Genomic DNA, 22,494 nt, shown 5'->3' on the forward strand with positions numbered 1-22,494 from the left:
CTCAAACGATGTGCCGCCGCGCCACGACGGTCTCACTAAGAATAATTTTATATATAATATTCTCCATTAGCTCACTCATTCGTTATTTAGCTCTCAGTTCATTCTCAGATGGAGGCCGTGACGATCGCGCGTCCGGTCAGCCTCTGTGCCTGCATCATGTTCGTGTCAATCTATTTTTATTATGTTTCTACTAGCTTTTTTAACGTTTTTAAACGGGATTAAGAAATTTGCATGATACGTACTAAAATTGTCTGAGGTGTTTCTGGCCGCGTGTACCACTGTACACTGTACCACACTACGTACATTAAAAATATTGATGTAATATAGTCAGCTTCGAGCTGTATCCTGCACACAGCAGGGAAGGCAGAGGGATTCTAGTAACAAAAACACTCCGTTCTCTACTTTCTGCCATTTTTTCGAGACATTCCTTGAATCGGGAAAATGAAGCATATTCATTTTCTCGCTCTGCTAACAAAATAAAGCGCAATGTTGAGTTCGGTCACTATCCCTAAAATTGGGCAGGATGTCGAAATCAAAATGTTATAACACAAGGTACCCTCTGCCTACCCTGTTGTAAGTGAACAGAGCGTGAAGTAAAATAAACTAAAATTAGTATTTTTTAGCTTCAGTTTTATCTCGTTACCAGTGCAAGGATATGAAAAAAATTAATAGTTAATTTCCTCGAATGGGAATCGAACCGACAACTTATTACGTTTACGGTCATACGCTTGCGCCCCAGTGGCAGTGGTACTGGCCCGTCACTTATGTAATCCATACCTATATTATAAATTCGAAAGTAACTCTGTCTGTCTGTCTGTCTGTCTTTTACGCAGTCAGGGCTAAACCGCTAATTTAATTGTGATTAAATACTCATACAGAGATACTTGAGGGTCTCGGGATGAACATAGGATACTTTTTTTTCTTATATTTGTAATATTTTCTATATATACTCATATATTAAAATACTTATTAATTTGACATGCAATTTATTCCGCCATGTTAATAACAACCGTCGCGTTGCTAAGCAACGATTTGAAAAGTTGGTTGTTAGAAAACGTCACCCAAAATAAGCTTGCTTAACGCATCTCTCAATTGAAAACTGAAAATAATTTCATAAATATATTTCATAAATATTCGTATAGTTCAAGCGGGCGTACCTGCGTCCGGTTCCACTAGTAACAAATAAGTTAAGAGTTCATCAAATATCAGCAATCTCCCTAAAACAACACGGCCCTTACCAACTAATGTCACACACCCTAATAACCTTAATTTTATCAACATATTCTGTTCTATTAGAGAAAGCTAACATGATCGAAGCTTACCATAACATGACAAAATTTAATTTATCATAATTTTATAAAAAATATTTACTGAAAACAAACTTAAAGACCAACTCAAATTTAATTAAATATTATAGTAACAATTCATAATATTATGATTTTAATTATATTTATTAAGAAATCAGTAATAGTTGTGTATGACACATTATAAGTGCCTCGGGTAATCTACCTACCTTTAAGTAAAATGTACACCCAAACTATTAACGTAATACATACAATACAATAATCAATAAAAACAAATATTAAGTCCTTTGATAAGCGAGTTCAACCAAATGGACCCTTCATCATTATAATATTAGCATAGACTAGTATAATAGACTAGACTACTTGACTAGATTTCATGTTAAACAATTTGATACTAATAAAACGATACCATTAAGTTAATAGATGGAGGCCAGCTGTGGAGCAATGGCACAAGCGTGCGACTGTAAACGCGACAGATTGTGGGTTCGATTCCCACCCGAGGAAAAGAAATATTTAATATTTTTAAATATTTATCTGGTAACGAGGCGAAGCGCGGCGTTGAATTCCACCACTCTATATGCGGGATATAGGGTTAAGCTAGAAAATGATCATTTCATTAACATATTATATATGTAAAGGCACGTGCGTATGTCGAACATCATTAAATTTACGGTTAATGGGTGAATGCGCTACGATCTAGTTACTGAATAATTAAGATATAAAAGGATGTATGTATGTGTAATGTGTGGAGCAGAAAGGAACAATATTGTGGCAGGAAATGGAATTAATAATTGCAAGCAACAATGGCCGCTAAATGATGGGAGAGCGTTCAATGGTATCCGGATAGTCGATAGTAGTATTGTCTTATTAACAATATAAATTGTTTCTAAAAAGTCTACTGTAGTATAAACGCGACGGTTGTGAGTTCGATTCCCAATAGGTGAAACGTTATGTCAAGACAAAGCATCGTATCGTATTGTAAGTTCCGCCAGTCAGCATGTAAAACTAAGTGGGAAACTAAGTCTTAACGTAAGATTCGCTTTACCTATCTTAATATATACTGGATACAGCGTTAAGCCACGCAAAACATCACTGAAATAGGCATAAAGTTATATAATGAATTCGTATTCATTCATTTTTTTTCAAATGTTTAATAACAGTGTTTATAGCACAGTCATATATAAAACTGTCTCGACGTATCATAAATTGTTCGTACTCACGTAGTTAATGAGTGGGCTCTGTAAGACTTACGTTTACGCTACCTGACGTTATAATGAGCTTTGGCTGTTGGAATGTATATATAAAAGCCTCTATAGCGTGAATAAAGGTTTAGAATAGATTTTGGTTTATAAAAACTGTTTCGTATTAGAAGAAAATTAAGAAAAAATCTCTCAGAAATGCTGCTTTACGAAAGAAAGAGTTTTATGTAAATAAACTGATCGCGATCGTCACGTTTTTATGTTCAGCTGTACGCTGTATCGAACCTAGTGTTAAGACACTTTCACACATTAAAACACTTTCATTCCCCACTTTCCGCCGAATTCTTGAAGCATTGCCTCATTCTTATTGCCTCTCAACAGAGAAGCGGAACTCAACAACGCGCATACCAACGTTAGCAGAGCAAGAAAATGAAAATACAAAATTAATAATAATCGCCTTGACATAACATAAAAATATTTTTTTTTCCCGTTCCCGTAGCAATTTTAGGAAATCCTCTCTTAGTGCTACCTACAGTACCCACATACATGGGAAATTTGAATTTTCTAAATCCACATCGCCTGTTCGTTGCCTGTCACTTACTGAGTAACTAACAACACTACCTATACGTATATTAACGTATTTATATTCCGTAACACTCACGTAACAATAGAGGCGTAGAGTCCACGTCATTTAGTTTAGAGATAAGCCTTCAATGCTGTCCATTGATCGAAAATGGTTATTGATAATAATCACTACTATAAAGCACCTATAATACTGTTACTTAACATGTAGTAGAATATACAATAGTTTAATACCAAACTGATACATAATCGTAATTAGATATTGAAGTTATTTTAATATAACATGTTAAAGCATTATGGGGAACAGACTGTCTGAATATTAGAGGAAGAATAGAAACGAAGTGCCCTGCGGCTAGGTTCCCTAAACATACCCGAATGTTATACGACAAAAAACGTGAAGTTATTATCATTGAAATATGCATATCAAAAACAACAATTACAAGACAACTAGGTGGTAGTTAAGTTTATTAAAATATACTGTCTTTAAAGTTCTTGACTACTTAGCCTCCTTAAAGATAACGTCCTAAGCTGAAGATTCATCGGAACCACTCGATCCTCTCAGGAATCCTGTAACCAATCCCGAAGTAATTTAATTCCATCAAGGTGGGTCTTTACGTGAGTAATAAGTACACTTTATTTTACAATTAATATGCCTACAGACTACAACATTTAAGCAATTGGCTTTGAACGATAGTTTGCGGTAGACTATTTGTGCATAGAGGATGCATATACATATACAAGGGAAATGGGGTTAGGCAAATATTGTATATTTTTAAGCGTGAAATAAGAAAGATGATAAAGAAGCTTCACTCTTTTTCTCGTATATCGAGGTAGGCCGAAATAAGCCGAGGCCGAGGCGGAACTCAACGCTACGATTTGTCTCGTCAGACTGGGAAAATGGATTTGATTCATTCGCCAAAATGGGAACGTAACCTATAACAATCACATTTATAGTCAAATGCTGTGAAACAATTTCCACCGGCTAACAACTATTAATTGTTAGTTTCTGAAATTGGAATTTATAATTTTATTGTAATGTTTCGTAGAAAGTTTTTGAAAAAAAAAAACTACAATTGCAATTTTTGTGTTAAAAAAGAAGACTTATACATAAACTAAAATTTGGACGCCAATATTATAGATTTTTTCATCTGAAATAGGAAAGCTCGCTAAGCGCGCTAAGACTGGAGAGAAATAATAAATTCTAAAAGTTCCTCCTCCCTTCCTCATAAAATATGAAATATTTTTCTCCCACCGTGTCCCAGGATTGTAAGGGATAGAAATTTTAAATAATTTTCATCATTGTATGCTATTTGCATAGACTAAATTTAATAAATAATTCATGGAGCAACGAAACGCGAACGCGCGTCGTCCCACTATAAAGTAAAATATAATATTATAAACTGTGTATAAATTCCAAATAGCTCCAGCTCCCACTTTTGATTGTATCTTGTTTTTATTAACGTGGCGTTGCATTAATCTAATAAAAATTATAACTAGTAGACCGAACTACAAATAAATAAAAGTATGATAAATATTACAGAATTTAATTATTTTTTATTACTCTTTGAAGTCGATTACTACGTTTGACACTTTCCACATAATTTTAGAGACATTACGTGTTAATTAATAAAATGTAAAAGTATCATGCAAATAGAACACAAAGCAAAGTTGTCTCACTGCGATATTTATAAATACAAAACGTAAACTGGTAACTTATATTACACTTGGCAAGGAAATCGAATCGAATCATTTATACAAACTTTGATATCGCATTTGGTAATCTTACAAAATCAAGCCAAATCCATATTTTTTATGTTTTTTATACGTAGTTGTTGCTAATTGAGAAGGACTATGTTATAATCATCAAGTTAATCCTTTCGAAGAAACCCCCTGTACTTAGAACACGTCGTGTGGCCATAGAGCATCATAGCTACGTATAAGTATTTCCACTTGAATATGGGGGCAAAGTCACAAGTACAAGCTAGTATTTCTGGTGCGGTATTGAGGCCATACTAATTAAATAATTTCAATAACATCTCAACAACATTCCACAGATTGTTGTTGTGAATGAGTATAAATTTGAAAAATGTTTGCGTTGTTCGAGTTTACTGGTCTGATTCCACTTGAGACCCTTGTGTTTCTTTGTATCAATATTCATTACTTTAGTTGTTTTGCTGATTGTAGAGAAATTAAAAGTAAATAATTTTTTAATTATCAAAATATTATTTAAACTAAATATAAAATGGTATAACAAAAGCTATTTAGATATTTGTTTTATTTTAGACTGTATATAATGTGCTGTTCTTGAGGATATAACAGAACAATTCACTGTGAACTCTACCAACAGACGAGGGTGAAAATTATGCGGATACAAGTACGGTATAGAAGAATTGGTATATTTTAGTTAGTTGGTATACTGTTGAGTACCGAACCTCAACGCCGTGCTTCATTGCCTTACCAATGCGAAGAAATAAAAATAGTCCACTATCCCGAATGTAAATCCAACTCACAACCATCGGGTGTAAAGCTTAGACAATATATATTATACTAACAGCACGAACAGACATGTCAGTTTCAATGAAGTACAGACAGGCGTCTGCTGGTATTATTATCAAAAGTATCATAGCCATACGATCGAAATTGGGGCGACGCCAACCTCTACAGTCGAGAGATATACATAAGTAAGTGTACTTGCTACTCGACCTCAAATGCTGAATTGTTGTGTTTTCGCGAGAATCTTGGAAATGAAAATTTTGGAAATGCCAGCTTTTATACATGTATTTATGTCTTATGCAATAATAATGTAATTGAGTAATTATTGTTTATTTTTTAGACATGAAAATTTTATTTACCAAATATATTTGGTTAGACATACAGCTTTTTCGATACTTTACATTAACTTTTGAAAAGTCCGCAACGTAACATTGCATACAAGCTGTAGTTTAGTTGCATTTGTCGTCCTCTTGCAACCCCCATCTCTTATCCCGGGGTACGTCAAACTAGGTTGATATACAGTTTCTTCTTTGAAGAGCCTTCCGCAAAAGCTCTTGAAGCCTTTATACGAATGAATTATTTTTAGCTTCACACGTTGCCCTCGTTGTAGCAGTAAGCATACATAATCTGGTAATGATATACTCAGAAGTTTCATTTTATCTATTCTATAAAAAACGAAACGAACGAGTAGTAAGTAGACCTGCAGTAGGCTGGAGATTTACAAATTTGAAATTTATGTCAATGATCGATACATTCATTTTTTTATTTTCACGTATTCTTGGAAGAAATGATCGTGACAGACGTACAGACAGACCAGAGATAAAAAATCCTATAAAAATTCCGTTAGTATTTATTTTTAAGATACGGGACGATAAAAACGGAAAAATGTCTCACCAACTTCCGTCTTGTAGATGATAATAGAATAATTTATTGTATCATTAACACACAATTAGGTAAGACGTAATTAATTAAATATACCTATCTGATTAAGTCGGAGCGACATCAAAGGAGATATCATAGTAAATGGATGGCTTTGGTACATAACAATGCATAGTCCTCTGTCGTTTCGTGGTTTACCTTCTAGTAAGTTAAATTTATTATGGAAATTAATTATATGTAAGTATGAATTATATCAAATGCTTTTCGAGAATTTGGAAAGTGAGGAAAGGAAGTGTCCTCATGGTAGACGGAGGATGACGGAGTCACGTCTCTGCCTTTTCTGTCATGTGCGAGACGCAACATGAAGCTGCAAAAATAAAAAAAAAAACAATATATATAGTTCCTAATTCTCTTAATATTTTTACGTATTTACATTGAAATAAAGTTAAAAGTAATATAAATTTTGTAAAATATTCAACGCAGCTCAATTACTTTTCCAACCCAGATTCTTAGTTACTTAATTTCTACTTTACAAGACTTTCTTTTAAATATTGGACAAGTTAATGAAAACTAAAAACTTAGAGGCAACTTCGTTATGAGATTTTTTTATCATTTTATTAGCATTTTAATAGACTTTTACGTTACATAATATGTATTTCTACTATATTATACTTATTAATAAGAATTTACATACATGTGTACATTAGACACACTATATGCGGCATCTCCCGCCTGGTCAAATGAATATAACGAAGGATTGTGTATGACATATTCCAAGCATCCATGGTAGCTTTGACCGCAGGTATAGCGTTACAAATATATATTTGTTGTAAATTTTTAGGTTCGAGCTTCTTCTTTGTCAGACAATAATAAATATTATATTATCTTATGCGTAATTGTAAAGACATATTTTTGTGCATTTACCCAACAAAGAGAAAGAATAAAGAGGGAGGGAGTTCCGCCACCTTAGGAGCAATGCTTCGAAAATTGAGTGGTGCGTAGGATCTTAGCATAAGGTTCCCTCTACCTACCTTATATACCCTATACTGTATATTATTACATTACCTTATGTGAGATGTAGCGTGGAGCCAAAACAACAAATAATTGTATAATAGCCACTCAACACGCAGTCTTGAATTCCGGCCGAAAACGAAGAACGTTATTAATATCATGACAATGTTCTCTCCATCTACTCTGCTATATCTGGGATAAAGCGAAGCGAATCCACGAGCAAAAACGCTATCTTATAAATATAACTGGACGAAGATAATAAAAATAAATCTTAAAATATAACATTTGCCACAAAATGAAGATATTTTCATGAAAAAACGACAAAAACGTTTAAATCATTTTATTATTATGTTTTATTCATAAACGACGTTGCTCGTTGGTTTTGTTTACAAAAATGTTGATAACAGCCACCTACATACGTTATATGTAAACTATTTTGTAAACATGTCGACGAAATAATAATATGGTTAATTGAAATACATCAATTTAAAGACTATACTGTGGAGAAAATAGCTTAAGTAATAAATTTACTTTTTTGAGCTTCTTAGTGCTTCGCAATGAACCTTTGAAGTTTGTGACGTACCACGATTAAGTAATCACACCGATTCAAAATATCTTCTACATAACTAAATAGATACAATCAAGAGAATTGTCTATTAATTGGCCGATTGACATTCACATTAATATTTCTTCTTTTCTATTAATTGTTTGAAAACATTGTTTATTCCGCGTTTACCAATATTAGTTTCATATAAAACATTGAACTAGCGCACTATTTTGTTTGTACCTGTAAAACAAGATGATACTGACCTAACAACGTCAAAATAGTGCTACAATGTGGAAACTGGGAAATAACATACAAGTGAAAACACGTTGCTTTTAAAAATACGGAAAAAGAATAAAAATTGGTTGAACGTATTGTAAAATATACACTGTCAATTTTTCTATACAAATGATATTTCAGACCTTTTTTGGTAACATTTGGCAAAAGCAAATACAAATAAATATTTTTCTAATATCTTGACTTAATAGTAAATTCGTTAGATATACTTTAAATATAAATTATACTTTTTGAACATTTTTTTTGACGGAGGCTTGCCCTTCTTGAAATTACTGTTATTCAGTTACAGAATGTCCACCTGAATATCTCAGTTGGGTACCTATAGCTATAATTCATACTTGATTATTATAAGCATACTAGCGGACGCGCGCAGCTTCGCTAGCTTATTTAAGGGTGAATTCTAATAAACCATGAAACATGTGTTCAATGAAATATTTTTAAGAGTCTAAATTTCAAATTTTATAAAAATCGGTGCTGATTTAAATTTTTTTCCATACAAACTTTAAACCCCTATTTCACCCCTTTAGGGTTAAAATTTTTCAAAATCCCTTCTTAGTGGATGTCCAGATTACGAAAGTAAACATCTGTCCAAATTTCATGTTTCTACGCACAGCGGTTACGGCTGTGCGTGCGTCTTACCTCAGTCAGTGAGGACAAGTCCTTTTATATATATAGATTAGGTCGAAGCTTGCGTCCGTCTCCATAGAAATAAAAAATATAATCAATACCGAGCCAAGTTAACTTCGTTAGACATTCTTCGGGGTAATTCAATAAGTTCTTAGAGCTTAAAATATTCCCGCTGCGTCGCGCGCACTTCATCTATAAGTAGTTCTCTAGTGTTGGGAATCTAATAATGTATTTAAAAAATCATATTGTTTTATATTTATTACTCTTTTATTTCATGTTTAATATTAACACTTTTTTATTAATTTTTTTTAGCTTCATGCTATATCCCGCATATATCTGTGTAGGTAGAGGGAACCTAGTGTTAAGACACTCCGTTCTCATTAAGACACTTCCGTTCCGAATCTCAACACCCCGCTTTGCCTCCTCGCTTACGGCTTCCACCACTTAACACCCAACATCCATCAACATCAGACTAGTACGCCAGAACAATAAATTCTCTTTGACTATTTGAAAAAAGCTGTAGAGGCGTGAGAGTAAAAAACATAAAACACCAAGTGACTAACTCAGCTAACAACGCAAAGCTCAAACCACTGGACGAATCGAGTTGAAATTTGGCATGCAGATAGCAGATAGCTATTATCACTTTTACTGCCACTAACAAAGCTTTTCTGAAAATTGAACCCTAATAAAAGCGGTATATAATAGTATGGAAAATTCTGTGAACCGGAAGCTAAAATTAATAAGACACAGTAAAATGCTTGTTGATTGCTAAATTTAAATATGCCTTAATAACTTGTAAGTGAAAGTAAAAATTCGAGCTGTAAAATTTGATTAATGAAATTTAAATCAAAGAATTTTATTTGATGAATCAAAAATAGATCAGGATTAGATCATTAAAGGATCTCTTCGTATTTTATAAAATTGAAGTCGTAGTGATGCGTCACTATGTTATTTTTAGAGTAAAACAATCATTGTAAACTTTGTCAAAGGTATTTTATTTAATGAATCTACTTTAAATGTCTAAAAAGGACGTAATAATAATACGTCACTTTGTAACATTTTGAGTTAAACAAAGAGAGTTATATCACTCTAACCTAAAGAGTCAAAATCAATGCACCTCGAATATTTGCTTGTTCTCATATCAAAGCGACGACTTAGATTTTCACTTATGTCACGTTTACGTGTGCCTGTTTCTTATTCAGCATCCCACGAGCAAATACGATCTCTGTGTGCTCAATCTGCACTCATGAATTTCTTATTTAAGGGAAACCTACGAGAACAAACCACATGTACTACAACTCGTTTTCTATATTAATTTGTGTAAATAATGATTATTCTCTATTTATTGTATTATTTAACATAATTTTCGTTACTCAAATACAGAAACTACAGTAATTTTAATTACTATTTAGCTATGCTAGAGACAGTCGTAAGCGTCTTTAAATATTGTTACAACTTAGAAATGATTCTAAATAATCATTCGTTCTTAGATTATAAATCGTACAGCTGTATACGTGACCACCCCAGCAGAGAGGACGGACCCTTAGAGATGTAACGATAGGATGAACGTTGATGACTCTATAATTCAAACATCTCTTACGTGTAGCTCTATATGATTCGCTCAATTTTTATGGCATCCCTTAACTAAAACTTCCATTATTTAATTTCTTAGATTACAAAACATGAAACAATCATAATAATTAATTAATAGGTTCGTGTTATTCAAAACAAATCAATATTTTATCGCTAAATTTGTATTTTCTTTATTTATAATTTAAAAAAATATTACTTACGTACAAAACATGCTTAGAAAAATCCACTTTTTCGTATGTGAACACACACAATCACTCTACAAAATCACACACACATAATATCTGTATAACATTCTCCTTTAAAGGGACACAACGTGATTACGCTACCAAGGGTGGCGTTAGACTGAACGAGACGAAGGGGCGCGAGGCGGTGGGGGGCGCAGCACGAGACGAGGGCTGGGGGTGCAAAGCCGGGAACTTTATTTTTCTCTACGATTGCCCACTTATCTTTGCTGATGCAAAGCAAAAGCGCAATTACAACGTCGCGATTCGAATTATCTGTTTGAGTTCCGATGACCTGTATTGATTGGTGATACACCTCGCTTGAACCTTTCAAGCTTCAGCGTGCTGATACATTTTTGTTCTTATGTACGAATTGACGACCTTTGTATGATGTAGAGTTATGTTTTTTTGTGAATTAAGTGAAACACTATGTTCCCTCTTCCTGCCATGCAATTGAAGCTTGAAGCTTAGAGGGTTTTTAAAGATTAACATCTTGACCTTATTATAATAGCATAAAAATTGACGAATTAGTGTGAAAACTCACCATAAACCGCTTTTCTCCCAATTTTGAGACATTGCGTGTCGATTGTAACTCATCGCTGCAATTTGTTTTGCCATAGCCTGGAAATAAAAATAATTCTTACATTTGTTCTAAAATACAAAACACTGCAGTATATATAGAAACAATAAAACAAATAGTTTAAAGGTCATAAGTAATACACTTTTTAATTATTTAGTGAGAGGTTGGACTAAAACAGATTAAGAGATTTATTGTAAGCTACAGTAATTAAATGAAAATAGGGTTTTGTGAAACGAAATAATCAAGTGTCAAGATCAAGTTCAAAGGTATGCTAAGATTAATTAAATTGTTAGGAATGGCGTTAGCTAAGACACTAGTAGATTATTTTATTTTTCGAAGCACATTTTTAAGTCGTACAAATTAATAAAATAATATATAATAATAAATAAATAATAATATTAGAATAATTAATAAATATTAATTCATGTAATGTAATATGTTTTGTCCAGCTTCACTTGTATAAAACAATTTGACTTTGGTTTGATCGATCAGGAATATTTTTATTTAATCCCAAGCATTTTTACGAAATGAATGGAAGATTCTCCAAGCACTAATAAAGAATTCTTTTTAAATAAAGCAAATAATCGACTTTAACTGGTTAATAAAGGTTTTTGTACTTTTAACCTCTTGTTCACATTTTTAAGGTTCCGCTCCTCTAAAGAAAAAAATGTAATTAAAATTCTAAATCAACACTTTTAAAACATACACTGTTTTTGCTGCATTTTATATGAAAATTGTCGCGTTATTTAAACCCTATATTATGTACTTTGCGTAGGCCTGTTTAGTTTAGTTAGCCAATCCATGCAATACTCCATTAACATCTTAACATTTAGACATTACATATTTTATTTTAGACAGACATTTCAAAGCCTAATTGTATACATTAATATTAGCCTTTTGCATGTTATAGTCATCAAGACTGTTGGGTGTTGTTTAAATTATTTTTTTTTAAGGAAAGTACAAGATAAATGAGTGAGTCACCTGATGGTTACTGATCACCGCCGGACACCACCTCGTACAATAAGAGGGCCATGTGTTTTAAATACCGATATCGGTTATGCATGTTAATTTGATATCGGCTCGAAAGAACTAATTATTTTCATTTAGCGTTATATCTCGAATTTTATAATAATTTTGCACCCACAATTTCGATCTACTTATATATCTAAAATTTTAAGTGTATAAATATTGGGGAAGATATAAATAGCTTATCTTATATATCCATATCAATATCCGCTTGCGATTTCTGCTTATAAAAATATTGCTTTAAGTTTTCAATCCTGACGTCTCTTGTTCCAAGAAATGAGGTAAATATCTTAGAGATGTTATTTATAGCAGATTAAATTGCCACCCACAACTACCTATAATCCCACTAACTTTCTAGAGAATATACGAAACACTAAATTTGTTACAAAAATATATATTTATCAAAAGCTTAGCCTTTGTAAGTGCCACCTCCGTCGATACCCTGAAGTATTTAGATATAACATATCTACTAAGTAAGTATCTATTTTTTAGAAACCACTCATATTAGTCTTTTGTTCGTTATACATTTGAAACTTTAATATAGCGAATGCAGGAGGGCAATGAACCTTGTACAGAATAAGTAATAGTCCAGACAACAGTATCATTGTAAGGAGTTACTTCGGATAACTATTGTACAATTGCTTGGTGTTTTTTTTTGTTTAAAATTTGTTTTGTTTTCTTTAAAAGTTGAAAAGTAATCAAGAGCATCTTTTCAAGTAATAGTTTTCTAAACATATACAGGTAGGTACCAAGTATACTATAAGTATGTTGTCGGGGTGCAACATCGCAGCATGTGACTAAGCGCGAAGCGCGATGGTTGTGAGTTTTTCATTTCTTCGCTCTAATAATAAGACAAAATCGCAAATTTTCGGAAAGTAGAAAATGGCATGTCTTAACACTAGTGTTAAATCATACTAATTCTTTTATGTAGTTGCACGCTGTATCCCGCACATAGCAAGGAAAGCAGAGGAACCCTGTGACCTAGTGTTAAAACACTCCGTTCCCATTAAGACGCTTTATCCACTTTCCGTCAAATTCTAGAGGCATTGCGTGTTGATTGGGAAAACTTAATGCCGTGCTTTGCTTTGTTATCAGAGCGAGAAACTAAATTATTAACTTAATATATCACTTGTTCACGTTACGTCACACGCTTGTGCCCCTGTGCCAGGATTGGTATTCTTACCAAAGTATCATTAGCATTCTTTGTCTAATTCGTTAGACAGCGTCTTTGAGACAGTACAGTGCACATTCAGTGTAAATATTTGCCCTTACTCAGACGGTCATTGCCTCTCTCTTAATTTTATAGAATCTATGAATTTTATGTATTTTGGCATTTTTGTTTTAAAATTAAAAAATAAAATTGTATAGATCACGAATATGATACTTAAATATGTCTTTAGTGTTTTTGTCCTGGCCAGACAAACGGATGTACTGATTTTGATTTAGTTTTTTTTTGTTTGTCATTTTTTTGTTTTTCCCACGCAAGCGATGCAGCTAGTATAAGCTAGTTAAGTAATAAAATTAGGTTTTGTACAATACTTAATGGGTCAGGCTAATACAGTATCCAGTATTGTTATCCAAGAACCTATTTTGCACGATCTAATTGCGAAACTTCTTAATACCTATCACCGGGGCTCGTACCGATCGCAGCAGCTCGCTAAGAGCGCTAAGAAAGGCTTTTAAAAGTTTCCTTTTAATCTAACCCGATAGTGTTTGTTCACCCACTTGGCACGTTCCTGAAGTAACTGGAATAGAATTAACATTCTACCTTACTAGGATTTTTTAGCTATTTCTCTATATCATGGAAATGGATTTTATTTAGTGTGTTTTTGCAGCTTCACGTTGTATCGAAAATATAGCAGAGTAGGTAGAGGGAACCTATCATCACCGAATTATCGGAATGATTAACGAAAAATAAACATTATATTGCTTGAAATAATTATAATTATTTCGATTCGAGTCGTTATTTATGTTTTTCACATCTTCCATATTTTGCAGAATATGTGAAGAGGATTATACTAGTTTTTGCTTAGTAAAATTTGAGTTTTAAATTATTTAAATTAAGGTTAGTCCATCATTCGAATCAACAGATTAGATTTTGATGATATATTTATATAAAATACTAGCGGCCCGCTCGCGATTTCACCCGCGTGAACTATGTTATTATTAATTTCTGTCTCCATGACTACGTCCTAGTGACGTCTATGCAAAATTTGAGACATTTGTAGTAACGAAGTTTCATACAAACTTTCGACCCCAAAAACAACCCCTTAGAAATCGAATATTGCAAATTCCCGTCTTAGCGAGCACCTTCGTGTTATAAGTAACTCCTATACAAAATTTGAGATTCCTAGCACTTGTAGTTTCTGTGATTTCGTGATGAGTGAGTGACCTTTCGATTTTATATATAAAGAAGATAAAATTGTAAACTTAACTGCAGTTTTACATTATTACTCGCTAGTAGAGTAGATCGAGAGGACCTAGAGTCAAATCATTTCGTTCCCCACCTTTTTGTTTCGTTGTTTTGATTAATAAACATTAGAACAGTAAATACGATATGGAACAATCTTAAATACTTTTCGAATTATATAGTTAGATTTATGTATATCCAAGTTTATTTTAAGCTAACACTTTTTAAGCAAAATTTGCACTATCAATACACCTCGTATAAATAGTAAGCACAACTTCAAGCAGAAGAAACTTTCAAAAATAAAGCACTCAGACTTTTCGAAACACTGTAAATAGTAACAAGCGGCAAATCCTATTAAAGTTCGAGGTGAAGCTTGCAATTTAGTAGTTAAATGGTAAACAAGGTATTGATTGAGTTAAATTATAACTAACTATTACTTGGGGGAATCTTTCATTTTCCTTCTTTGGTAATAAGACAACACTTCTAGACACACTAGGTTCCCTCTGGCACCCGCGGGATATGGGTTGCGCTTCACAGCATCTATCAGGCGGGTGAATATAGTAACGTAGTAATACGTTACTGACTTCTTCTTCTTCTTTTGAAGTTCTCGTTTTTCCCACAAAATTGTGTCCACTTACAAGTGGACAGAATTTATATCGAAATAATATGTGGCGTATGTGGTTTAGTGGCGGAACTTAACGCCGTTTTTATAATTACATAGTTTACTATGATAATAAATAATGGATTGACTAACTGACAAAATGCTTGCCTTCTTTATAAAGGTAAATGCTATTCAAAATTCAAATTCAAAATATTCTTTATTCAAATAAACTTATAATAAACACTTTTGAATCGTCGAATGAACATATGAACAAAAAGCTACCACCGGTTCGGAAGGCAGTTCTGCTGAGAAGAGCCGGCAAGTAACTCAACAGTTGCTCTTTTCAAAATCAATGGTACAATCTATTACATTAGCTGGCAGCTATCCTGCATATCCTGCATCAATTCCATACATGTTTGTCCTCTAAGTATTCTTGAACAGTGTAATAAACTTTACTTGTTAAAATTTTTTTTACTGATATTTTAAATTTTGGAAGTGGCAAATCTAGAATACACTGTGGAATTTTATTATATACACGTATGCTCATGCTATGTATATATATGCTATGTATATATATTAATTAGAAGAGCGAGACAGTCCCCGACTCCGTACAAAATGCAATTTTATTGACACACTGGTACACACACATACATACGTTGTATCTTATTAAATTGGGCAGCGGGAGTATAGGGACCATAACTTATAATTTATAAGGATAATCCGGGAGACAAGTCGGGGGACGGCGTTGAGGTTCGATATTTAACAACCAAAGTGGAGGAAGTAGTGTCTTATTAACTTAGAGTAAGTTCTCTCTGGCTATTGTGATATGTGGTGCCTATTTTATGGTAACAACCACTCGTGTTAAAGTAATATATTTTTTAATAATTTAGTTATTTCTACGTTACTTAAAAGCCTAACAGAACGGATTGGTATCTGTTTTTTTTTACTTATTTTAAAATAGTTACATGATGGTGACCGATCAATAAAACAAAACAAACAAACACATTGCTTTATTTTCACATTTTGATTAAGACTCTGCATTCCCGTCTTCTTTCCAATTTTTGAGGCAGTGCGTGTGGAGTGGCGGTACTTAAGGCAGCGCTTTATCTTATTTTGCTAACGTTATTTTTAATGTTACAACATCAATAATTAAACAACTAGATTTTAAGAATTATGACGTAACTGTTGGATCGATTGTCACTCGAAAATTTTTTTAACTAAACGGAAAAAATATCTTTATAGAAAAAAACTAATATCTTAGACAACTGACAATACTGACAATTGTGATAATTTCAAAGACAATATCTACTGCCTCCTCCGTGTCTTCTCCATACAACGTGACATTGGCGAAGTGATATGTGCTCAACTGGCATGCTCGAAGCGCCATAAGTAAAGAACCATACACCAATATCTACTGTCATATTATTTAAATTATAATAATATTTAAATTGATCGCCATAATTAAAGAACAACAACAACAATATTTAAATTTATATACGTTTTTAAAAAAATCTTTCCAAAGTGTAAAAAAACACTTTAAAATATTGAAAATGATAATTATTAATAATAGTATATTACATGATGGCCATACTATAACACGATGATTAAAGCGTCCATAGCTCCGTCAGATGAGGGTAGCAGTAGTAGCTGCAGTGAGGGGCAGTGAGGGGCAGTGAGGGGCAGTGGGGGGCAGTGGGCACTTCCCGATGTTGTTTTGTTTAACAACCGTCTAGACTTTTGGACGCGTTTTCTTTTCATGCATAGTTTTAGAGTAACTTTTAACCGACATCAAAAGAAATAAGGTTATCCGATCGAATTTAGTTATGTTAATTAATATTATTTAAAATTTAAAGAATTGTGTGGTGGAATTTGTACCCACGCCTCTTGGAAACGGTATACACTATGATCTAATCCCACTGCGTTAATTTTTTTATACGTTCTCAAAAAAAATATTTTTCTTTTCTAAGCTTGATATGACACTTCAAAAATGTAAAAAATTAATGTAAAAAATATGTGTAAAAATATATTCCTGAAATCCCAGGGCCCCCAGACTTACGTAATTTTAGCAAAGCTGAAATTTTGATAATTTACTAATATGTAGTTAAGACTGTATGCGTACTTACTAACTTGAAAGTGGGGCTCTTTCAGAGGTAGCGCCAACTGTAGGTGTTGGTATTTAAATATGTTTTTAACAATAATATAAAAAATGTATGTTTAATATTGCCAGACTCTTTACGTGGGCCTTTACTCCTACCAGTCGTCCTAAAGGTTGCTTAAAATTGGGGGCAAATTATGTTATACCAGCAAGCTTCAATTTTACAGATATAATTTACGAACTATTTTAAGACCCCTTATAAGCACCCAGACCGATCCGAATCCTGGCTCAAAATCCTGGCTCAAATGACGAAGGTCTGGGGCCTCTGGGGTCTTGGGCTATAAATTAATTGCTTATTTAATTATTAATGGATTTTAAGTTACTTCCCTTCGAGATATCATTTTGATTAAATTAGGATGATAATGAAGCTGCTGACATTTAGCTTAGTCACCAAAAGTAACTGTGTTTAAAAAACTAAGTTTTTCTTTAATATTGATTTAGAAACATTACTTACGAATATCTGACCTTTTTAACTACATCAGATACAAAGTAGATCCATAACACTCACTTTTAGCCAAACCACCACAAATGTACCAGTACGTACCTACGTGCATATACATACATACGTATAAATTATTATTATATTTATTGTCTTACCACCGGACCAGTACCAGTCACGACTCAAGCTTCCTGCGTTTAGTGTGACGCTGCTTAAACAATGTCTAGACTTGCGGACGCAGGTTCATATAACATTTATCTTTCTTAATATTATTGGTACACGATGGTGGTGCATTAAATTTTTGTTCTTACATGAAACTATTAATTGGGGGAAAGGGGCACATTGTGAGACTGTACAGGCAACAGGTTATGGGTTCGATTTCCATTCGAGAAAATTATTTTTTTATATTTTCATATCTTCGCTCTGGCAGCCGCCAGTGACTGGCGGAACTCAGAAAGCAATACCTCGAAAAGTTCAGCGGAAAATGAGGATAGCCGTGTCTTAACACTAGGTTCCCTCTGCCTACCCTGCTGTGTACGGGATACAGCGTGAAAATTATATAATTTTGATTCTATAAGCTATACTATTGTTTTTCTATCGTTAAAAGTTTTAGCGTAACTCGTATCTGATCACTGAATAAACGTTACCTCGGGTATTTAGTTACGAGTATATTATAATATAATGTATTCTCATATACAACTCTTAGCTATTTCTATTTAACTACGCGGACGAAGCCGCAGATGAAAGTTAGTGAATATATAAGAATAACTAGAAATATTACAGTCGTGGAATTATATCAAAAATCTACCCTTAGACGGGTGTCTAGACGGTGCTTAAATAAAATAACAGAATAAGTGAATTAGGAGTGTTACTCGTTAGCGCTCCCCGTGGTCATGTCCTTACTTTTATTACTGCTCTAATAAATACTGATATCTTAACGACAAGAGTTAAAGCCTATATATATATATTATGTGCATATATGTATATCTATGTAGGGGGCACAAGCATGGAGTCTCGAGGAAATGAAATATTTAATATTTAGTAGACTACCGCCACTTAACACGCAACTCTTCTAGAATTCGGTGAAAAATAAAGAACGGAGTATCTTAACACTATGTTCCCTCTGCCTACCCTGCTGTGTGCGAGATGCAGCGTGAAACTGAAAAGAAAATGTATATCTATAATATGTAGATTTTGATTGGTTTAACGTATTAATCTCAAAAACTATATATATATATATATAAAACTATATAGTTATATATATATATATATATATATATATATATATATAATAATTTGGTTGCAATTTTAAAATTTTCATGAATAGGCTTTTATAAAATAAAACAGATTATACAACATGACATTAATTTATAGTCTATTAAATTTTATATAGAGAAATAAATATAAGAGCTTTTAGAATTGAGGCCAGTTCACAAGTGTGCGACTGCAATTATGACAGGTAGTAAGTTTGATTCCCACTTGTGAAAATGAAATATTTAAAATTTTCATTTTCTGGCTCTGGCAACGAGGCAAAAGCACGGCGTCAGAAAGTGGGTAGCGTCTTAACAATAGGCTCTCTGTCTACCCTGCTACATGTGGGATACATGTGGGAAAAAGAAAGTACAATACAGGCAGTCTAATCTGACATACTTCCCACTTCACTATAAATGTTATATTTATATTAACACATAAATATATAAAGCAAGTACCGTCTGATACTATACAGCAAAAATTCTAATCACGAACCTCTCGAGCCCTACAAAGCGCTTTATTACAAAACTTTGCCGCACTAAAATAAATAACCACCAAATTGATATAGTTCGGTCACAATCGGTAAGGAGTTCGCCGTAATAAAGAAAGAATTATAGCATAACTTGTAGTTGCGCGATATTATAGTTATCTAAGGCATTTAATAATAAATAAGTTTGATTGTTTACAATTAGGCGCAGCGAGACCGCGTGTGAATGAAAACGCCATGGTCGCACATTCGATTTCTGATCAAAAACTTGGGCATGAAGTTTTGATTGGTGTATCTGAATACCACATTGACTCTGCCTATCATGCTGTTATATAGGAAATGCGTGAAGCTATAAGCAGGAAATGCGTGAAGCTATAAATAATTGTAAATTGTAATATTTTTAGGGTTCCTTCTTCTTTTTCTTTCTTCGACTCAGCTCAAGATCGCGTAAAAGTGCCAAGCTGAAATTAATACCAAATAATTAGGTCTATAGTCCCTTGAAGCACAAAAAAGATCAAGCTCAAATCAATGCAATCAAAAGATACGAGCATTTGTGCACTCTTTTTTGCCTAAAATGATTTGCGGAATAAAACCTAAAGGGCACTTCCCGTGTACCTATAGTTATGAAATTTGGCACGAAGTGAGGACTTACACGACAAGTAAAGGTAAAATTACTATAATAAGTTGGTACAATTTTATAAAGTGTACCTCCCGTTGACCCACAATCCTGAAATAGGTACGGAAGCCTCGGTGGGCGAGTCTGACTTGTACTTATCTGGTTTTTTTGTCACTTTAAACATTTAATAAGTGTTATTTCGTACATACAAGATAGATTATTTTTCATTTTAAAGTTATAAAAATATGAACGTACCGGGATATGTACCCGCGTACCTCGGCAGCAGCACAAATGTCTAAAGACTGACTATTATTGTTTTCCTTAGATGATGCCTCTAGCGCGAAAATGGAGTGATTTTTTTTTGCAATAATACAAGGAAAAACATTAACAAGCCTAAACGAATGTAATACTTCTCCTTAATTAACTTAACACGGATTGTATAAACGAGACCAACGACAGTGCGGCTTAATTATTTAATTCAAGGAAATTGTACGCAAAAATGGGAAGAACTCGTTATTCTATAAACATAAAGAGAAATTTTTTTATTACATTTGTGAATGAAGCTCATATTAAATGGTGTTGGGAGCTTTAATTTTTTATTATTACCTAATGTTAGCTCTTAGTGAGATTTACATATTTTATATTACAAATATTAAATTTATAGTGTGAACGCTATTGCGAAGTGCATAACTGCAGGTGTTGGTCGTGGGTTCAGTTCCTTTATGGAGGAATATTTATTGGTCTGGTAATTCGTAGTACGGCGTTATATTTCGCTATTTAACACACATTGTATCTAAAAGGAAAGTGGTAAATGTGTGTAAGTTGCTTGTCGTAAGAATACATCGAGGTAGAAAAAACATATCTAAAAAAAGAATGATATTGTTTTCCTATCCCCACATCTCATTATCTAAGTCGGGGATCTATATGTTGTTTTATAGTTGGAAACAGTATTTATAAGATATCGATATAATTATGTTGAAATTCTGAATACTCTGCTATAAACTGTGAAGCTAAAAGAAAAAAAATGTATTTTGCCATACATTTCCGTAATCCCAAATGTTTGTTATTTCTATCACTGTCTCAAATACAGGACTGAATTGATAGGAATAAATAGGAAGGAACCTAACGTTAACGTTAATACACTCCGTTTCCCACTTTCTGTCCAATTTTCAAGGCACTGCTGGTTGAATGACGGAGCCCAATCCAGTGTGATTACTTGAGAAGAAAAAATTGTGGGATCGAATCAAAAACCGTCGCACTGACTCTTAATCAATTCAATCTACTGCATACATAGCCTTCATATTTCTTGTATACTCATACATTTCAAACATTACTTAGTATAAAAAATCCACGCACTCTGCAAAAATTTCATTCAGAAAATTTAATAAAACAAAATGCTCATACGATACGTAATGTGATATACAGAATCAATATATTACGTATGAACATTGGTTAATATGAGACCGTCGTGGCGCAGTGCACCTGTGTTCTGTAAACGCGACGTTTGTGGGTTTGGTCATCACAGTCCCTAGACCCTAGATTCATATCCCTATTTTGGTAACAAGACGAAACGGGACTTTGAGTTCCACCACTCAACACGCTGTCTCAAAATTTGGGCGGACAGTGCAATGTCTTAATATCACGTTCCCTCTCTCTGCTATATGAGGGACAAAGCGTGAAGCTAAAAAAATATTATAAATACAAAATATATATATATTTGTACAAATTTAATTTAGAATTCAATACAAAGTTTGGACCTGCTGTTGAGAATGTTTCGTTGGTTAACTAACGCTGAACTAAGCTGGAGTTGACCGATTATAGCGTGTTTGGACAACCTGCTATTGAAGCGGGGTTAGTTATCGCGTGATTATTAAAACTTTACTATTGGTGTTTACTATACTAGAAGTAATGTTTTACGTATTTAATCTAGTGGATGGTTTGTAGTATTATGGTTATAAACAAACTAGATGCAAGTAATTATTTTTGTAGTTTAAATTCAGACGCCACGCCATTGCGTATTTTTGTTCTTTATCTTTGTAAACTTTAACACCAGGCAGCGGAAACCTGGGTGATTAGTGCGAAGGGATTTTGATTCTATTTAAATTCAAATTCAAACTACTCCTATTTTCCGCTGAATTCTGGTGGGATTTCGTGCTGAGTATCGTAACTCAACCCGCCT

The 22,494-nt window shown here is 33.3% G+C and overlaps 1 protein-coding gene across 2 annotated transcripts in view; it reads right to left on the minus strand.

Moving 5' to 3' along the window:
- The window catches only part of kek2 (leucine-rich repeat, immunoglobulin-like domain-containing kekkon 2 protein), a 58,088-nt gene extending 47,233 nt beyond the window's left edge, over positions 1-10,855 (minus strand). The window contains exon 1 of one of the 2 annotated variants that reach the window (XM_085203159.1): positions 10,734-10,855. The gene's annotated coding sequence lies outside the window, so the exon portion shown is untranslated. Of the gene's footprint in view, positions 1-10,729 lie in introns of both variants that reach the window. The other variant, XM_085203158.1, reaches the window with a different exon arrangement.
- Positions 10,856-22,494: the final 11,639 nt, after the last annotated feature.

Source organism: Heliconius melpomene, chromosome 19, assembly GCF_056956725.1.
Source record: "Heliconius melpomene rosina isolate 202511_hmr_F chromosome 19, ASM5695672v1, whole genome shotgun sequence".
NCBI classification, from domain to species: Eukaryota; Metazoa; Arthropoda; class Insecta; order Lepidoptera; family Nymphalidae; genus Heliconius; species Heliconius melpomene.